The following is a 13,258-nucleotide window of genomic DNA, read 5'->3' as shown; positions in this document are numbered from 1 at the left end:
AAATTTTGTGCAAAAAAGAATGAACAGAGTAAAAAAGCAATCCATGGAATGGGTGAAAATATTTGCAAATCATATATTTGACAAAGGATATTCAGAATGTATAAAGAACCTCTACAACTCAATGACAATAATCCTCAATAATCCAATTTAAAAGTGGGCAAAAAAATTCAAAAACATTTCTTAAAAGAAGCTGTAGAAATGGTCAGGAAGTACATGAAAAGATGCTCAACATCTTTAGTCATAAGGGAAATACAAATCACAACCATCATGGGATTTGCTTTATACTTGCTAAGATGGCTACTAACCAAAAATCCCCCCCAAAACAAAGTTTAAGATGTTGCTGAGATGCCTGACCAGGCGGTGGTGCAGTGGATAGAGCATCAGACTGGGATGCAGAGGACCCAGGTTCGAGACCCTGAGATCACCAGCTTGAGCATGGGCTCATCTGGTTTGAGCAAAAGCCCACCAGCTTGAACCCAAGGTTGCTGGCTCCAGCAAGGGGTTACTCGGTCTGCTGACGGCCTGCGGTCAAGGCATGTATGAGAAAGCAATCAATGAACAACTAAGGTGTTGCAACGCACAATGAAAAACTGATAATTGATGCTTCTCATCTCTCTCTGTTCCTGTCTGTCTGTCCCTCTCTCTGTCTCTGTAAAAAATAAATAAATAAATAAAATTAAAAAAAAAAAGATGTTGCTGAGAGACTTTCTGTTGTTGGTCTGGCATGTCAGAAGTTTGGAAATCTCCATCCTAACAAGTAAAAAGCTGAACAAACAAATATCAACAACTTTTGTTAGATCTGTAAGAGAAGGGTACTGATAGGGCAAATTGCTGCTTTCAATATTGGAAAGACAGACAGGTGGATACAGAGACTCACAATTTACTAGAGCAGAAAACCATAAGCAGAAACCTCCACAAAAACCAGTGGCCAGGTAGAAAAAAATAGAACTGTAATTGACAAATTGATGGGAGCTCATTGGACAAATGTGACAGTTAAAAACTTCAGAGGGACCCAGACATGGAGAGGGAGGAGCCCACACTTATTAATTTTACCTCCAGTCACCCAACGTGGTTCTCACAGTGAATAACAGAGAGAAAAGAACCAGGGCAACAAGTAGAAAACAGTAAGAAATACGGTAGCTATTAATCCAACAATATCAACAACTCTGAACATCAATGGTCTAAATGCACCAAGGTAAAAGACAGAAATTGTCAGAGTAGATTTTTACTTTTTTTTTTTTTTTTTTTGTATTTTTCTGAAGCTGGAAACGGGGAGAGACAGTCAGACAGACTCCCGCATGCGCCCGACCGGGATCCACCCAGCACGCCCACCAGGGGCGACGCTCTGCCCACCAGGGGGCGATGCTCTGCCCCTCCGGGGCGTCGCTCTGCCGTGACCAGAGCCACTCCAGCGCCTGGGGCAGAGGCCAAGGAGCCATCCCCAGCGCCCAGGCCATCTTTGCTCCAATGGAGCCTTGGCTGCGGGAGGGGAAGAGAGAGACAGAGAGGAAGGAGGGGGGCAGGGTGGAGAAGCAAATGGACGCTTCTCCTATGTACCCTGGCCAGGAATCGAATTTGGGTCCCCCGCATGCCAGGCCGACGCTCTACCGCTGAGCCAACCGGCCAGGGCCCAGAGTAGATTTTTAAAAGGATCCAAATATATGTTGTCTACAAGAAACCCACTTTAAATATAAAGACACATATTCAAAGTAAATGGTTGAAGAAAGATATACCATGCTAACACTAATAAAAAGAAAAGTAGTTAATTTCAGACAGAGCAGACTTCAGAGCAAAGAAAGTTATCAGGTATAACGAGGGGCATTACATAATGATATAGGGGTCAATTCTCTAAGAAGATACAACAATCTTTTTTTTTTTAATTATTTTATTTATTTATTTTTAGATTTTATTCATATTAGAGAGAGGAGAGAGAGAGAGAGAGAGAGAGAGAGAGAGAAGGGAGGGAGGAGCAGAAAGCATCAACTCCCATATGTGCCTTGACCAGGGAAGCCCGGGGTTTCGAAACAGCGACCTCAGTGTTCCAGGTTGATGCTTTTACCCACTGCGCCACCACAGGTCAGGCGAAGATACAACAATCTTTAACATGTATGCACCTAACAACAAAGCAACAAAATACATGAGGCAAAAATTGATAGAACTGCAAGGGGAAATAGATGTATCCACTACTAAAGTAGGAGAATTTGTTACCCCTCTATCAGAAATGGACATATCAGCAGACAGAAAATCAGTAAGGATTAAGTTAAACTCAGAAAACCAAAATGACTAGATTAAAGAGACATAAGCATTAAATATATATTTACCTATAGACCTAAAATTAAATGAGGGTTATATGAGGAAGATTATAGTATGCAATGGCTATAGAAATTGACAACCAGTACAGTACAACTATAAAATAAAAAATGTATGCAAAACTGTTTTCAAGATTCATAATTGTTAGTGGTAGCATTAATGCTGTTATTTTGAGACTGTTGTATGTGAAATAAAGCAAATTAGCAAATCGGGATATTCTAATTTCATCATCCCCTATATCCTTGAGAATCAGAATTTCCCATTTGGAATTTCTTCAGAGATCCTGATGTAATATACAAGAAGTTAGTTAAAAGCCTTGTAGTCCTGAAATTGAATTAGAAATATTAACATGAACTCATTATGTATTTGATCTCAATCTATCTATTGAAAAGGGCTAGATAGTACCAACCTAGTAGCAATGAAACCCCCTAATGCCAATAGTGTCATCTTGAAATCTCAGTAAAAGAGGCCCTGATGGGTTGGCTCAGTGGTAATGTGTCTACCCAGAGTATGGAAGTCCCAGATTCAATTCCTGGGCAGGGCACATAGGAGAGGCAACCATCTGCTTCTCCTCTCCTCCACCTGCTCCTTCTCTCTCTTCCCCTTCCTTAGCCATGGCTCTGTTGATTTGAGTATGTGGCCCTGGGTGCTAATGTTGAGCCTGCCTCAGGCGCTGAAAATAGTTCGGTTGCTAGCAGCCCCAGAGGCGCAGAGCATTGGCCGCAGGTGGGAGTTGCATGTGGGAGTCTATCTCGCCTCCTCTCACTAAAGAAATCTCAGTTAAAGAAATTAGAACCTCTAGGAGACATTTCTGACTCCAGGTCTGAAACAGCATATGTGTAAGATGGGGTTGAAAGATTTTGTTACATAAGGTAGCAAAGGAAACTATATTTTGGCCAAAGATGGGACAATTTGGGCTTTAATGAAGTTTGGAATTGCAGTAGATTAAACCCATCAAATATATGTAAAACCATGAATTTATAATGACACTGAGAAACTGAGTAAGTCACTTCTGAGGATGCCAGAAGACCAATTCATTATCTTGAAAACTGAGTAAATTAAAAGAAGCGCCTGACCAGGCGGTGGTGCAGTGGATAGAGCATTGGACTGGGATGCAGAGGACCCAGGTTCGAGACCCCGAGGTCGCCAGCTTGAGTGCGGGCTCATCTGGTTTGAGGAAAAGCCCACCAGCTTGAACCCAAGGTCGCTGGCCCCAGCATGGGGTTACTCGGTCTGCTGAAGGCCCGTGGTCAAGGCACATATGAGAAAGCAATCAATGAACAACTAAGGTATTGCAACGCGCAATGAAAAACGAATAATTGATGCTTCTCATCTCTCTCCATTCCTGTCTGTCTGTCCCTGTCTATCCCTCTCTCTGACTCACTCTCTGTCTCTGTAAATAAATAAATAAAATTTAAAAGAAGCAAGTAAGCCTTGGCAGGGTAGCTAAATTGGTTAGAGCATCATCCAGATATACCAAGGTTGTGGATTAGATCCCTGATTAAGGCACATACAAGAACCAACCAATGAATGCATAAATAAGTGGAACAACAAATCAATGTTTCTCTCTCTCAAATCAATAAACAAAAGGGGAAAAAAAAAGACAAGAAGCAAGTATTTATCCAGACTTTCCTGGATGGACTTATTCATAGTAACTGAATACTAGATGAGAGAATTTCCTTATAAACTTATGGAGTCAGTAAATAAAAACCAAATGATAGAATTAAAATATAATCATTCTGCAACCCTCAGTGAAGTCATGGATCTAGGACTCGCATGGATCTAGCATCAATAGCTGCTAACCTCAAAAAAAGAGTAATAGCAGACATCATATACCTTTTGATGACAGAGCATACCACCACTTTTTGCAAAAGGGATCAAACCTTAGTGTGATGAAGCCTCTGGATTAGCTGACAACTTGCAGGAAATGCAGAGGACAGAGTAAAATGCAGAACTGCCCCAAGAAAATGCAATGCCCAGAGCATAGGAAACTCCACGGGTCAAAAGGCCCAAGTTCTTCAAGAGATAATTGCAACAGAAGACATAAAAGGCACAAGTTTTTAGAAAATGGGCAAGATGCACAAAGGAGATACATTGCAAAGAAACTAGCAAAAGTGATTATATAAAACACAGGCTAATTGTTACTTTGGGGAAGAGGGTGAAATGGGACTGTGATTGGGAGGGGGCACAGGGAAAGACTTCTGGGCTGGCTGGCAGTGTTCTAGTTGTTGACCCAGGCAGTGACTGCAAGGATGCTTGCCTCCTAATCACCAGTCTGTATATTTGTTTTGTGTGGTTTTCTATACCTGTGTTTTATTTTACAATAAAAATCATGACAAGTACTACTTTACCTGAAATAAACAGTTAATGAGAGAGAGAGAGAGAGTTCAAATGAAGACGAGATCAGGAAACCTACAAAATATGTCATAGCAGGTGCAAACTAAATACTAGGTAAGCCCCCCCCCAAATGTTTAAAAGGGCTTTGTTGGTACCCTCCAAACCAATGAGACGTTCTTAACACAACACAGGGGAGATATCAGAGGAATCCTGGAGCTATAGTTTCAGAGCTGGGAGATGCCTGAAAAGAAAAATCATAGAGTTTTCTCATTTTACAGATTAGTGACTCATGAAAGCTCCAGGAGGCTAGTATAAGAAGAACAAGGTCTGACACCCAAGTCTCCCAATCTGGGACTTTTTCCACCACAGACTTCCTTTCTTTTATAATTCCTTCCTCCTTTTCCTTTTCCTTTTCCTTCCTCCCTTCTTCTCCTTCATAGTGGCTGAGTTGAATATTTTATATTTCTCCAGAACATTCTCAAGATAACGTTTCAAAATGCATCCAAAGTTGATCTGAGAAAATACAGAAATGTGTTCTCAGAGCTGGATCTGGTTAGCTTGACAGCAGAGTTGACTGGAAAACCTTGGTCTGATTTTTCGAGAGACTGCCACTAATCTTTGGATGTTCTCTCTTCGCTTTCTGTAGCCTCTTCGGCCCTTCTCCCTCCCTGCCTCTTGCCTCAGCTTGATCTGATTGCGTCTCTGCTAAGTGGGCTTGTATTATACTTGTACGTTTAAGCGTTAATAGTAACTATGCTACGCACTGCAATATCTCACCGAAGCCTCACATTCCTGTAGTGTAAAGCATTTAGATTTCCCCATTTTAGAGATAAGACAAGTAACAGAGATAACAAGTAACTAGCCCAAAGTTTTGCAGCTAGAAAATAAGGGGTAGTTTTTAGAGTCAACTCTAAAACCCTCATTTTAAGGAATTATGTTATCCTGCCTATACAATTTCGTATTTCTTCATTTAACGAACAAAAATGCACGTTAACGCGTTTCTAAATATAAAAGAGAACGAGTTACATTTTTCATGATACTTTGTCCAAAAAACAAAATTGTATTCATTTGGGGGAATTACTCGATTATTTGTTACTGTTTTTGATAGCCATATTGAAGAAAAGGGAAATTAATTTAAAAGTGTATAGTTTTTCCAGTATGTGGTCTTCTTTTGTCCTGTATTGAGTGGCCAACCGGGGGAAATACAAAAAAATTTTTTTTGAGGAAACACCCTGACCGGCCCTAACCCGTGCGCGAGGAGGTGGGGCGGGGTGGGGGAAGGGCGAGGTGGGCCGCGTCGGGCGCAGAGTTCTCGTGGTTCTCGGATCGGGACTCCGGGGAGGGGCGCAGCTGGGCGTGGCGGGAAGGACGGCAGGTCCATTCCCTGAGCGCTATGCAAATGACATGCAAATCAGCGCGTGCGATCGGCGTCCTCAGTTTGAGTCCGGCCGCGAAGCGTAGTGCTCCCAGTCGCTCTCTGTCACGCGCGTTCGCTCGGGACTTTCCCACTTGCTCCCTGTCTCCGGGCCGCTCACCCTCGTCCTGCTCCGTCCCTCCCGGGTCGCGTCTCACCGGTTCCCGGCACCGCGGGGTCCAGCCGGCGGCGGAGCGAGCGCTGAGCCGCGGTTCCCGGGCCGCCTTCGCCGCGCGGTGAGTGAGCGCGCCCCACGCTTTTGTCCCGGCGCGGCAGATGGGAGTCGCTCCCCGAGGGTGGGGGTCGGGGTCGGGACACGCCTCGGACGCCTGCCTCTGACTCCCCTTCTGCCGAGAGGTTCCCGGTGCGGCGAGGAGGTGGGGCGGAGCGCGCGTGGGGAGGCGGCCCGGACGCCAGCGGCCCGGGGGTTCCCTTTGGGGGGCGAGGTGCTGGGCGCAGCGACGCAGCTCTTTCAGCGGCATCCGAAGGACGTGCCTTTGACTTGAGGGGCTCGAGTCGCCGCTGGCCCCCCAGGAGGAGAGGTGGGCTCGTTTAGCTCTGCAGCCCCAGGCAGGAGGACTCCGTGGCGGCAGCCCCCGGGCCGGGGTGCCTCCTTAAGGTCCTCCTAGCCCAAGTGTGAAACCGCCAAGGAACAGCAGTGAAGGCGGCGGCGGGGTCGCAGGCAAACTGGGCACCGGGCGTTGCCGTCTTGCTCTCAACTCTCCGCTCCTCACTTAAGCCCCTCGCGTGCTCCGCCTCCGTCGCTTCAACTGGGATTCGATGGTTGAAGGACCCTTGTTTGCAGATCATTGCGGTTGGAAAGTTTTGGATAAACTAAATCCCAGGTGTTAGCCGTCAGTGGTTGAGGTCGAATTCCCTGGAACTTGTGTTACTATCATCCTTCAAGATCAAAGGACTGAATTTAAGAGTGGTATTGTGGGTGCGAAGATGGGCTGGTGGGGAGAGGTTTTCTAGGATTTTTCGTTTGATTGGTTGATGGGGACGTACCCTGTATATCATAACCGGAAGGAGAAAGACCCCACTCCTTTGGGGTCTAGACAGGGTAAAAGTAGCTCTTTCAATTGGGAAGCTGGATGGGCGTAGCGATACAGCTGGGCAGAGGGCATAGTGCCAGGCCACTGGTTTTCTTCATCCCTCCTCACCCCAAGTTCAAAGAGCAGAGTATGTATAGTGTCCCCATCTCCCCAGCCTTAGTGAACCTGCCCTTCCAAGTGGGGCTGGAGATTCTTCCCGCTTTAATGCAGTCCTTTTGGTCAAAATGTGTGACTCTCAATAAATTATTGCCAAGTAGGGGGCTTGAGAGGATCATTTGGGGAATCCCTCACACCTCAAAGCATCAGCTATCCACAATGCAAGTCTTTGGGGAAAATGTGGGTGCTTCTGGTAACCTTATTGTGTTCCTAACAGGTTCTTGAAAAAGTTTTTCTTTCTCTCTTACCCTCTTTTCTCTCTCTCTTAGATTCTTTACCTCCTTCCCTTCTGTTTTCTCTGATACTGTCATAGTCTCTTTCCCTGCCTTGCACACTGCCGGGACTGTGAAGGTGATGCCGCTGGCCCCACAGTGGCATAGGCCACCGTGGAATGTTCTTTCCTGGTGCCCAGAGGGAGGTTGGCCCTTTGTCTCCCACCCTCAGAGGGCCAAGAGCCTTGAGCCAGAGCAGGTAGGGTAGGCGTCTGGGCAGTTGGCCCTGCGTGGGAGTGACTGAATGCTGGGTGCAGGAGTTGGGTAGTGGGTAGTCTGAGGGCCTGCATAAGAGCCTTTTTACCGGCATGTGCATGTCTGTTCCCTCATTCACTGAGGATACAAAAGGATGCTGGTCCTCACACACCGTTAGGCATGAGCTTGGAGAATCACCCTGCAGTGGTGAAGTATTAATGTGTTTGATTTCTTATGCTCAGTAATTGGCTGGATGTGGACTTGCAGTCGTTTTTCTTTGTATGAGATTTACTGACCCCATATCAGGAGACTGTTTCCCCAAGGGCCAGGTCTTAGGGGATATGTACAGAGACTAGGCCCCTGGGAAGTTCCTCGTCTAGCAGGGAGGTGAGGTGAAGGGGTCTTAGACAGATACAGTTGCTACGGGACAGGGGCCTCCAGCTGGCACTTGCAGGAGAGCCTGCTGGGAAGGCTTGTGAGAGGAGACTGGCCCATGCAGTGCCAGAGTGAGGGGAAGGACCTTGCTCCTTCTCCAGCCTCAGAGGACCACATTGTGAATGCTCTGGAGTCACTGTGTGCTCAGTGGCTATAAGAATGACCCCTTGCTTTTCCCCCCAGAATATGGGTCTGGAGTCTGTGAAACAGAACTAGTTGACTTACTGGTTCTTTCCCTATTAAGAGGGTCAGGAGGTGGCAGTTTGAGAATGCAGCCCAGCCTGGGGTTAGGGGTTCAGAGAACCCGTGAACATGTGGAGTCTTATTTACTATCTTTCTGAGAACATTTCTTATTCTGGAAATATACACCTAGCCCACTTGAAAGCCTAACTTCCCTTTTCCCAATTCACACCAACAACACATTGGTTGGAAATTGTTCATTTTAAAAGTTTCTTGTCTTATCCTTTCTGTAAATGGAGTGACATTTAGGAAACAACCCTTAGCTCACAATAGAAGACATTGTTCCTCACCCAACTTGCCTATTGAGTCTTTTCCTCTGACCAACAGAAGGTTCACCCAGAGGACCTGAGATAGGACCATTACATGGAAAATGTACAAGTGAACACTTGGTTGGCAGGTGGGCTCAGAATCAAGGAACCATCCTGCCAGTAATCCAGAGAAGAGACATTGCAGATGTCACTAGAATAGTCTCCATGCCATGTGACTTCCTCCCATCCTTTCCCTCCTCTACCCTCCTACCCCAGAAGTGCAGGAAGGTGCATGTTCTGGGCTGGCGTCTGCTGTGTGAGCCACTCACCTCTCCTACCTGTGCTATTCCACAGGTGAAGTCTCTGTGTCTGTATTGAGTTTTGGCTTTTTGCTTTTGTTTTTTTTTTTAAGCCAACATGTTGAGCAAATAAATGTAGTTTTCCTTACAAAATGGACCTTGATTTTTGCCACTACAGGCAGGATGCATCCTTTCTGCCTTGCTGTATGCGCCCAGTATTCCAGGGCTGCAGCCCTTGGTAAATGCGCAGTGGCAGCCAGGGTGGGAGGAGGGCCAGTAAGAATTGCTCCCTGCTAATTGCTGGGGATGGGGGGGTGGATAATGCTGGGTTTCCAGATGCTCACACCACCTTCTTTTCATTGCCCTCCTGCTCCCTGTCCCTGGGTGTCTGAGGGTGAATGCTCACAATGGGCACCCCACTAGGGAGCTGTGGGACTTTTGGTGTAGATCCGGCTTCTTGAATTTCCCATTGTCCCCATCTCACCACTGTTGGTACTTCTATCCCCTTTCTTTTGGGTCCCGAGTGCAGAGCCCTCTAGAGACAAAAGACACGGGATAAGGAGAGGATTTTCTTTCAAGTCTACTTGATTTCCTTCTTCCTCCACACTCCAGGCCCCCAGATCTGATGCTGGTTTGTTAATGTAGAACCTGAGTTATTTCTCAATCTTTTGGGAAGCAAACACCTACTGTTTTGAGCTTTCATAGTTCAGAATGCTGTTTATCGTTTTTGTTTTCAGAGATTGAGATTTCTAGTTAGAGTAGCTCTCCTTCAGATTTATGGCAGGAGAAAATAGCTCAAGGGGAAAATGTGATCTTTGGTATTAAACTTGGGCTCAGAGCCATCCCATCACTGACTGGTTGGATGTCCATGGGCATTGTATTTAACTTCTGTGAATTTCTTCAGTTTCCTCATCTGACAGTGAGAGTGGTTATAAAAATTAAATGAATATGTGAATATAAAGAGGCACAAAAGAAGGAATAGTGATTACCCTACATACTGAGTAGTATTCTCTGTGCCTAAGGAATGACTTATATATACATCAGCCAACAAATATCAATTACTGACCTCTTCATCTAGCCCTGTGGAGGGTTATGAAACAAAGCAGTGTGCTCAAGAGACTTTGGTTCTATATGAGGAAGCAGTTAACACGTATGAAGTAATTAGAAATCAGGGACAAGTTCTGTGCTACAGACTAATTAGGGAGCTGATGGGTGGCAAGAAACTCATGGGCTGGAGTGGTCAGCAAAGGCCTCAAAGACGAGGAGGAGGGAGGATAGTCATGAGCAGGATCCTGAAGGGAGGGTGGACACTGGCCAGGAGAGAGGAAGGCTGGAACACTTGGCTCCAGTGTTCAGAACTAGCAGCTCCTCCTTTATTGGAACCTGGTGCAACACCTTTGACCCTGTGGTGAGCTCTCAACCATGCAGATCTGCCTGTCCTGAGATTTATTTTGGGGGTGGTTTTCATTCCAGGCTTGTTTTGCCTTGGCTGCCCAGGATATTCCTGGAACAATTTTGTTTTAATTTTTTACTAGATCAAAAAGAGTAAGAAGCAGATCTACAGCAGAGTGAAAGCCCAGTTCCATGGAGGACTTTTGGGTTTCCAGAGCTCTCTGTCCTTTTATGCTTCACTTATTGTAGCTCATGTCCCAGTTCTGGAATGGCAGGCATCAGGGCTGCAGGGACCAGTCCACCTGACAGCTGCATTGTACGGAGGTGGAAGCCCTGGTCTACGAGGCCAAATGGATTTGGGGGTGGAGGGGTGGTGGTGATGCTCAGGACTGGAAACGGCCAGTCTTATCACACCACCCTGATGGATGGGGATGGGGATGGAAAGGCCTGACTTAGGCAGAGGAAGGGTGCACATTGGTTCCATCACGTGCTCCCCCTGGTTCTGCAGGGTCCTTGAAGTTTCTTTTTAGTCTGAGGGTCTCTGGGGAACAGGGGTGAATGTTTCTCAATTTGGCCTGACTCTGTGATCATTGCCATCTGTTTGCCTCCAGGTACCTTGTATCTTCCATACAAATTCCACCTCCTCTAAAGTCCTAGCCCCCTTCCCACCTAATATTCAGACTCAGTACCTCTGGCTGCCACTGTATTCTGGGTCTGCCTTGACTGCGGAATACACCATCCTTCACAGGAATTTTCACCCTTTGGGACAGTTCGAGGCTCTGGCCATTCCATTGACCCTGGCAGGAGCGCTCTTCTCCTTTTCTAGGGCTGGGCTAGATGGAGTGTTCTCTGAGGCTGTGTGAAAAACCAGGAAGAGGCCATGGTTTGGGGTCAGCTCCAGCACTGACCTGGTCTCTGTGTGTGCATCTGCAAATGGAGAGAGGAGCCTCTCTTTATTTACCTGAGGAGGCTGTGGGCAGATGATCAAGTTACCTCTGCTTATGATGTAGTTGAGAGGCTTTGGGTCCCACTGGGCTATGAGCTCCTGAGAGCAAAGGCCATGGTTCATCCTTGTGTCTTTACACTTAGCTCATTGCCTTACACACCACAGGTGCTTGGACATCTGGGTTGAAGGGCTGGCAAATGGGGTGAGTGGGAATGCTCAACAAAAGATTCTGAAGGCTTTCCCCTTGCTCTCTGTAGGAAGGCACTTTCCCCTTGTCTCACTTCTCCAGTTGTGCTCTTTATGCTTAGGTAGAACCATTCTAGTTTTTCTCCTGAATTTGATGATTTTTCCAGCTAAGTACTACACCTGCCTAAAATGAACCTATTCCTTTCCTTTCCCATTCTACAACTTAAGTTCCCATTTGAAATTGTTGTCTTAGTGATCATATCCATAGTCATTTGCTTGCCAACCTTGTAGAATATATATCAATGGGGAGACAACAGATTGTTTCAGGGTGATCCTGGAGGAACACAACCCTTATCCTGTAACTTACCTCTTATTCCTATCAAAAGCTTCTGTCTTCACGTGGGGCCACCTGGTGGGCATGGTACAATGCAGTGGCTGCTGATTCTACCCCTTCATGTTTTAACCAGTGGTATTTTAGAGAGTTCTCAAGCTTTTTGTAGTGATTGGGCAGCTACATAGGACACCAGCCAGTGGTAGCCGCTCCCCCTGTGAATGAATGGTCTGTGTGGGGCAGCTGTGTTAGGTTTGCTCACTGGTGTACCAGCTGCAAGCCCTTTGCTTAATTAGTGCATGGTCTATATAAGGCTAACGGTGCTTGCGCTCAAAAGAGAGATTAAGGATTGTAGATGGCGGGTTGTCTGCCTGCCACTGTGAGGGGCCATTCTTGCTGTTTGTTTGCCTGACAAGTGCTTTTCCCCTGCCTGTATGCTTGCCCGCTGTTGTGAGACTTTATTAAATGAAATGGCCCCAACAATTTTCCGGCTCTGCAGTTTCTCTACTGTCTGCCTGAATCCAATGTGGACCTGCCTGGCCTCAGCCACCAGGGTTACATCTGGCATAGTTGGCAGGATTTGGAGAAGATGGGTATGGAGCTGCAGACACCCTTGAGGGGTGTGGTAGTAGAGGACTAGTCGTTGTTATGGCTCCCCATGGGGACCGTGGGCTGTTTTTTATAATCCTGTGAGAAGAAACCGAGAGCTCTGTGTGAGAAGCAGAGCGAGGTCGAAAGCTCCAGGATGAGCTGCATATTGAGCACCAATGTTGGTGTGAACTGGAGCGAGCGCTGGAGAAGGAGGCTGACCAGGTCAGAGAGTTGCAGTGTGAGGTGCAGGCAGAGCACCAATGGCACCTGGAATTGGAGTGGTCTCTGGAGAAAGAATTGCAGTTTCGTGAGTTGCAGTTTGCCCTGGAAATTGAACTTTGGCAGTGGCAGTTGTTGAAGGTACAACTGTGGGTTCAGCTTTAGGCCAAGAGCTGGCAGCTGCAGGAGCTGAAGATGGAGCTGTGCCAGTGGAGTGGCTCTGAGTAGGTGGGAGCAGGTGTTTCCAGCTCCTTTTCTGAGGATGAGGAATCTTGAGCTGAAGCGGCTGTTCACACACTCAGAGCTTAGTCAGAGGTCGTTCAGAAGGTAAAAAACCCAGCAGCAAAGAGTACCTACCGAGGCCCTGGTAGGTTTGCTGCCATTGTAGGACATAGGGGTGGGTGGCATCATGCTCTCAGAGCAGAGATGGAGAGGTTGGTCACTGTTGCCATGTGCTCCACCTTGGGGCAGCATTTCAGAGCTGCCATGATGGCAGGGATGAGGGGGTGGAGGCCTGAGGCTCTATGTGAGCCTAGTTAACCTGTAATGGACCTTTACCTAGGTGATTTGCACAGACAGTTGGGCTGTCTATCATGGACTGATCTTGGACTGCAACTATGAGAGACCCTGAT

The 13,258-nt window shown here is 46.7% G+C and overlaps 1 protein-coding gene across 2 annotated transcripts in view; it reads left to right on the top strand.

The window, feature by feature from the left end:
• The first annotated feature begins 6,145 nt into the window (after window positions 1-6,145).
• Window positions 6,146-13,258, top strand: part of MYLK (myosin light chain kinase) — a 302,110-nt gene continuing 294,997 nt past the window's right edge. The window contains exon 1 of one of the 2 annotated variants that reach the window (XM_066241755.1): window positions 6,146-6,297. The gene's annotated coding sequence lies outside the window, so the exon portion shown is untranslated. The remainder of the gene's footprint in view (window positions 6,298-13,258) is intronic. The other variant, XM_066241756.1, reaches the window with a different exon arrangement.

Source organism: Saccopteryx bilineata, chromosome 8 (assembly GCF_036850765.1).
Source record: "Saccopteryx bilineata isolate mSacBil1 chromosome 8, mSacBil1_pri_phased_curated, whole genome shotgun sequence".
In the NCBI taxonomy this organism is placed as follows: Eukaryota; Metazoa; Chordata; class Mammalia; order Chiroptera; family Emballonuridae; genus Saccopteryx; species Saccopteryx bilineata.
Note: the sequence above shows the minus strand (reverse complement) of the source record. Positions and strands in the feature narration are given on the sequence as shown.